This window comes from Eriocheir sinensis, unplaced genomic scaffold (assembly GCF_024679095.1).
Source record: "Eriocheir sinensis breed Jianghai 21 unplaced genomic scaffold, ASM2467909v1 Scaffold711, whole genome shotgun sequence".
In the NCBI taxonomy this organism is placed as follows: domain Eukaryota; kingdom Metazoa; phylum Arthropoda; class Malacostraca; order Decapoda; family Varunidae; genus Eriocheir; species Eriocheir sinensis.
The window spans coordinates 74,797-81,041 of record NW_026112067.1 but is presented as its reverse complement, the minus strand read 5'-3'; the positions used below and the strand labels follow the sequence as shown (position 1 = coordinate 81,041).

General features: G+C 45.3%; 2 long non-coding RNA genes across 8 annotated transcripts; one reads left to right on the top strand and one right to left on the bottom strand.

Moving 5' to 3' along the window:
* Nucleotides 1-3,046: 3,046 nt before the first annotated feature.
* LOC126994065 (uncharacterized) lies at nucleotides 3,047-4,933 on the bottom strand. 3 transcript variants are annotated; one of them, XR_007748780.1, is made up of 4 exons: nucleotides 4,693-4,933; nucleotides 4,365-4,497; nucleotides 4,040-4,234; nucleotides 3,047-3,844 (listed from the first exon to the last, which is right to left on the bottom strand). It is a non-coding gene; the product is annotated as an uncharacterized LOC126994065 (long non-coding RNA). The 3 variants fall into 3 exon arrangements; XR_007748778.1 differs by having other exon boundaries at nucleotides 3,975-4,169; XR_007748779.1 differs by having other exon boundaries at nucleotides 3,975-4,104.
* LOC126994064 (uncharacterized) lies at nucleotides 3,939-5,355 on the top strand. Of its 5 annotated transcripts, none has more exons than XR_007748773.1 (3): nucleotides 3,939-4,072; nucleotides 4,268-4,400; nucleotides 4,933-5,214. It is a non-coding gene; the product is annotated as an uncharacterized LOC126994064 (long non-coding RNA). The 5 variants fall into 5 exon arrangements; XR_007748775.1 differs by having other exon boundaries at nucleotides 4,004-4,137; XR_007748774.1 differs by having other exon boundaries at nucleotides 4,069-4,202.
* The last annotated feature ends 890 nt before the right edge of the window (nucleotides 5,356-6,245 follow it).

Sequence of the window (6,245 nt, the reverse complement as noted above, 5' to 3'; positions counted from 1 at the left end):
TTGGACTAACAAGGCCTTAAGATGAAGATTAGATTAAGTTTGAGTATTTGCCAAACCACGATGGAGTATAATATCAGAGAAAGGTGGAGGACGTTGGGAAAGGCCTTTGTTTTGTATTGGACTAGCAAGGCCTTAAGATGAAGATTAGATTAAGTTTGAGTATTTGCCAAAGCACGATGGAGTATAATATCAGAGAAAGGTGGAGGACGTTGGGAAAGGCCTCTATGCTGCAGTGGACTAGTAATGACTGAAGATTATGAAGATTAGATTAAGTTAGGTTAGGTGGAGTTATATCAAACAGAGAGGTGGATGACGTTGGGAATGGCCTCTATGCTGCACTGGACTAGTAATGGGTGAAGATTATGAAGATCAGAGTGGGGTTAGGTTAGGTTAGGTGGGGTTAGGAGAGGTGGAGGACGTTGGGAAAGGCCTCTATCCTGCAGTGGACTAGTAATGACTGAAGATTATGAAGATCAGAGTGGGGTTAGGTTAGGTTAGGTGGGGTTAGGAGAGGTGGAGGACGTTGGGAAAGGCCTCTATGCTGCAGTGGACTAGTAATGGGTGAAGATTATGAAGATCGGATTGACTAGTGACGTTAGGTGGGGTCAGGTTCACGGGAGCTGCCTTGTATACGCCCACCGGCCTCTTGCAGACTCCTTGGTTAGTATTGGCAGACACTTCCCCTCACATCAACTATTTCCAAAGGCCAAAAAGGGGACCAATTGGGTTCTCATGAGAGTGTTTTCAGGTTCATGGTACAGAAGCAGAATCAAACTACTACTAGGACCAATAAAATACTCCTGGAAATACCGAAAACTCATACGAAAACCGTGTCAAGTATGTGAGCTCGGGCGCCGAAATGGGTTAAGATTCGTTTTAGGTCCGTGCCAGTATCTCATTACCTACTTTATGAAACATCAGTATCTCTTCATATATCTTTTCTACAAACCTTTAACAGTCATGGAAACGCTTTGAAAATCCAATTCAAGGACTTTTTTTTTACTCCTGCAAGTAGGGGATAATGTTTACGAAAGCGCGTAGCCTCCTCTGGTGGCGGCCGCGGCGACGCTGCAGCCGGTGTTGCGAGAAATACCTCCTTGCTGAAGTAAGTCACATATACATGTGAGGGGGAGGGTCCAGGGGGGGCGTAGCCCCTCCTGGTTTGAAGGGGGGGTCGAGGGGGGTGCAGCCCCTCCGTTAGTAGGTCGTAAAGTTCGGTTGGAGTAGTTTAACTATGCTCCCCGACCCTAAACCCTCTGCGAGCTATTTCACGGCTGCGGCGACTGCAGAGTCGCCGCGGCCATTGCCAGAGGAGGCGACGCGCTTTCGTAAACATACAGCACGTTTGTAAGCTCCCCAACCAAACACAAAACACGACGAAAATTCCTTGTATAGTGTTTTTTTCACATTTGTTACCTTTTTTTATGCCCTTGAACTGACTCCTCTGCTGTAAGGGAAAAAAAAACTATACAAGGAATTTTCGTCGTGTTTTGTGTTCGGTTGGGGAGCTTACAAACGTGCTGTACCGGACTGTAAGACTGGCCCTTAACATCAGGTTCTTTGTTTTCGCTACCTTTTATTTGCATTATATTCGTCACACATGAGTCATCCCTTTACTTTTAGTTGTTGTTGTTTTCATGGGAACCCTGGAGCCGAGATTTAGGTCAGATGAGAGTGTGACGTCATCATGCTGTGCGTGGAACGACTGTGTATTCTTGTACTATTTCCACGAGAAACTATATAGAGGTGTACAGATAGAACCTAGAAGAGGGTAAGTGGAGGAAGAAAAGGAGGAAGAGGAGGAAGCAGCGGAAGAGGTGGAAGAAGACTTTAATCCAGACCCAATAATTCGCAGATAAAACTTTCTTCTCATAAGGATCGAACCCCATTTTGCTTCCCCATCTCTTTCATAACATTTACCCGTTCGGTCATTTTTTCCGACATACTCATAGAATAAGTTCCGCACAATGGCAATATAAATAAAAAAAGCTGCATGCTGAACTTTCATCAACATCAAATGAAACTCCTATGATGTGAAAACTCAATGAATCAATGAAAGAAAAGAAAAAAGAGAAAAAGCACTTGATGGCAGCTATTTTTTTCGTGTGTTTGTGGGAGGAGTGGTGGACAGACTTTTTGTGTGTTATTGTTTTACCTTTGAGCTGCTTCCTGTGATGCGAAAATAAACAGATAAATGGGAGAGAAAAAAAGGAGAAAAGCACATGATGGTGACTGCTTTCTGATTGTGGGAGAAGTGGTTTAGTTTTTTGGGGTGTTATTGTGTTACCCTTGAGCTGCCTCCTGTGATGCGAAAATAATTAGATAAATGGGAGAGAAAAAAATAGAAAGAGCACATTATGGTGACTGTTTTCTGATGGTGGGAGAAGTGGTTATCGTTTTTGTGTGTGTGCTGTGTGCTAGTGTTTGCCTGCTATGATGCGAAAATAAATATATAAATGGGAGAGAGAAAAAAAAAGAAAAAAACACATGATGGTGAGTGTTTTCTGATAGTGGGAGAAGTGGTTGGTGTTTTTTAGTGAGTGTGTTTTGTTTTGTCTTTGAGCCGCCTCCTGTGATGCTAATAAATGAATAAATAATTAACAGTGCATATCCTTAACCCAACAAGAGGACACTCGACTCATACATGACAACTCCTAGGCCGGTATTCTCAGACGCTTCTGTCTCTCATACCAAGTTTTTCCACAGGGGTCAAAGCAGATCAGTCTGATTCTCATGAGTGTTTTTTTTAGGTCCATAGTACAGATAGGAGGTCAGACTACCACCAGGGTCATTAAACTACCCCTGGCAATACCCACAACGCCTACGAAAGCTGTGTGTGTGTGTGTGTGTGTGTGTGTGTGTGTGTGTGTGGAGAGAGAGAGAGAGAGAGAGAGAGAGAGAGAGAGAGAGAGAGAGAGAGAGAGAGAGAGAGAGAGAGAGAGAGAGAGAGAGAGAGAGAGAGAGAGAGAGAGAGAATTAAATAAATAAATTCATAGATGGAGAGCAAGGATGAAAGAAAGGGAGAAATAGAATGAAATAGAGAAGATAAAAATAAAGAGACGGACGACTAAAGAGATGTGGGCCCCGATGCGAATGTTAGGAAACTCTAGCGAGCCGTCCTCGTGAGCGTCACCACTCTCACTGGTGTTTTCTCTCGGCAGGTGTGTGGGTGCAATGTACACCTGAATGGTGTTAATTGGTGAGCAGATTCCTACCAAGTAAAATCAATCCATCAATCAATCAGAGAAGGAAAATATAATAAAAAAGAAAAATTGGAATGAGAAAGAAAAGGGAAACGGATGCTGCGTCGCGAGCCGTCGCGAGGATTCCTTTGGATGCTTGTGCGCGTTTCCCAGGCCCGTCGGTCTTCCATCCCTGAACCGATAAACGCGGTGACCGGCGCCTTCACAGTAATTATGATTAATTTTATAATCCAGTCTGGTAGTTTTAAGAAGCGAGTTCTTGCATCCTCGCCTCGGCGGGGGTGTGGAGCGCCAGCGAGCCCAAGGTCTCCCTGGCGAGCATGGCAGGAATGGAGGGCTCCAGGCAGGGCTCCTCGGCGTCCCTCCGGGCCCTGACGGAGGTGCCGGAGATCTTCCGGCTACAAACCCGGGCAGGTGGAGCTCGTTAGCCGTGGTAGGCAATCTGCCTAGGAGAGCAAACTCTATACAAACCCGGGCAGGTGGAGGTCGTTAGCCGTGGTAGGCAATTCACCTAGGAGAGCAAACTCTATACAAACCCGGGCAGGTGAGGCTCGTAAGCCGTGGAAGGCAATTCACCTAGGAGAGCAAACTCTAAACAAACCCGGGCAGGTGGAGGTCGTTAGCCGTGGTAGGCAATTCACCTAGGAGAGCAAACTCTATACAAACCCGGGCAGGTGAGGCTCGTTAGCCGTGGTAGGCAATTCACCTAGGAGAGCAAACTCTATACAAACCCGGGCAGGTGGAGGTCGTTAGCCGTGGTAGGCAATTCACCTAGGAGAGCAAACTCTAAACAAACCCGGGCAGGTGGAGGTCGTTAGCCGTGGTAGGCAATTCACCTAGGAGAGCAAACTCTAAACAAACCCGGGCAGGTGGAGGTCGTTAGCCGTGGTAGGCAATTCACCTAGGAGAGCAAACTCTAAACAAACCCGGGCAGGTGGAGGTCGTTAGCCGTGGTAGGCAATTCACCTAGGAGAGCAAACTCTAAACAAACCCGGGCAGGTGGAGGTCGTTAGCCGTGGGAGGCAATTCACCTAGGAGAGCAAACTCTAAACAAACCCGGGCAGGTGAGGCTCGTTAGCCGTGGGAGGCAATTCACCTAGGAGAGCAAACTCTAAACAAACCCGGGCAGGTGGAGGTCGTTAGCCGTGGTAGGCAATTCACCTAGGAGAGCAAACTCCGAACAATAAACCCGGGCAGGTGGAGCTCGTCAGCCGTGGGAGGCAATTCACCTAGGAGAGCAAACTCTAAACAAACCCGGGCAGGTGGAGGTCGTTAGCCGTGGTAGGCAATTCACCTAGGAGAGCAAACTCTATACAAACCCGGGCAGGTGGAGGTCGTTAGCCGTGGTAGGCAATTCACCTAGGAGAGCAAACTCTATACAAACCCGGGCAGGTGGAGGTCGTCAGCCGTGGGAGGCAATTCACCTAGGAGAGCAAACTCTAAACAAACCCGGGCAGGTGGAGGTCGTCAGCCGTGGGAGGCAATTCACCTAGGAGAGCAAACTCCGAACAACAAACCCGGGCAGGTGGAGCTCGTCAGCCGTGGTAGGCAATCTGCCTAGGAGAGCAAACTCCGAACAACAAACCCGGGCAGGTGGAGCTCGTCAGCCGTGGTAGGCAATCTGCCTAGGAGAGCAAACTCCGAACAACAAACCCGGGCAGGTGGAGCTCGTCAGCCGTGGTAGGCAATCTGCCTAGGAGAGCAAACTCCGAACAACAAACCCGGGCAGGTGGAGCTCGTCAGCCGTGGTAGGCAATCTGCCTAGGAGAGCAAACTCCGAACAATAAACCCGGGCAGGTGGAGGTCGTCAGCCGTGGTAGGCAGTCTGCCTAGGAGAGCAAACTCTAAATAAACCCGGGCTTGTGGTGCTCGTTATACTGTCGTAGACAATCCACGCGATGGGAACACCAAAGAAAAGGAAAATAAAAAAGAACACCAGAAAAATGGAAAATACAGAAACGAAACATCAAGAAAAGAAACAAAAAGATCATCCACCTTTAGGCCCTAACATCGCCAAAATTATGGGTGGGTCTCTTCTGGGGAGAAAGCGGCTCACCCAGACCAAAGAACATCAACAAAAGGATGATATGAATAAATGAACATAAAAAAAACAAAGAAAAACACATCAAGGAAAGAAAAATATAACAAACATCATCCACCTTCCGGCCCTGACTAACATCACCAAAATTATGGGTGGGTCTCTTCTGGGGAGAAAGCGGCTCACCCAGACCAAAGAACATCAACAAGGGATGATATAGAAAAGAACACCCAAAAAATATGGAAAAAGAACAGAAAAAATATCGAAAAAGAAAAGCAACAGAAATAAATGAACAACATCAAGAAAAGAGAAATACAAAGAAACATCATCCACCTTTCGGCCCCAAACAACATCACCAAAATTATGGATGGGTCTCTTCTGGGAGGAAAGCGGCTCATCCAGACCAAGGAACATCAACAAAAGGATGATGGGAAAAAAATAACAACAAAAAACATCAAAAGAAGTAAAAGAAAAGAACAGGAAAACATCGAAAAAGAAAACAAAAGCAATAAAAAGAACGAAAAAAACGACATCAAGAAAATAAAATAAAACAAACATCATCCACCTTTCGGCCCTAACAACATCTCCAAAATTATGGGCGGGTCTCTTCTGGGAGGAAAGCGGCTCACCCAGACCAACGAACATCAACAAAAGGATGATAGGAAAAAAGAACACCAAAAAAGAACATCAAAAAAGAAAACCAACAGCAAGAAAACACAAAGGAAAAAAGAGAGAAAAGAAAAAGAAAACAAATAGAAAAAAGAAAAGAAAAAAAGAAAAGGAAAAGAAAAAACAAAATAACAAAATAAAATAAAAATAAATAAACAAAATAATATAAACAAATAAATAAATAAATACAGAATATAGTAAAGTTAACTAACTGACTCTAACTGCTTAGCTAACTATCAAACTATCTGTTTAACTAACCTACCTAACTAACGGTAATACAGCTGTTTGACTACCCATTAACAAACAAACTAACAAACCACTTAACGATCTAACAT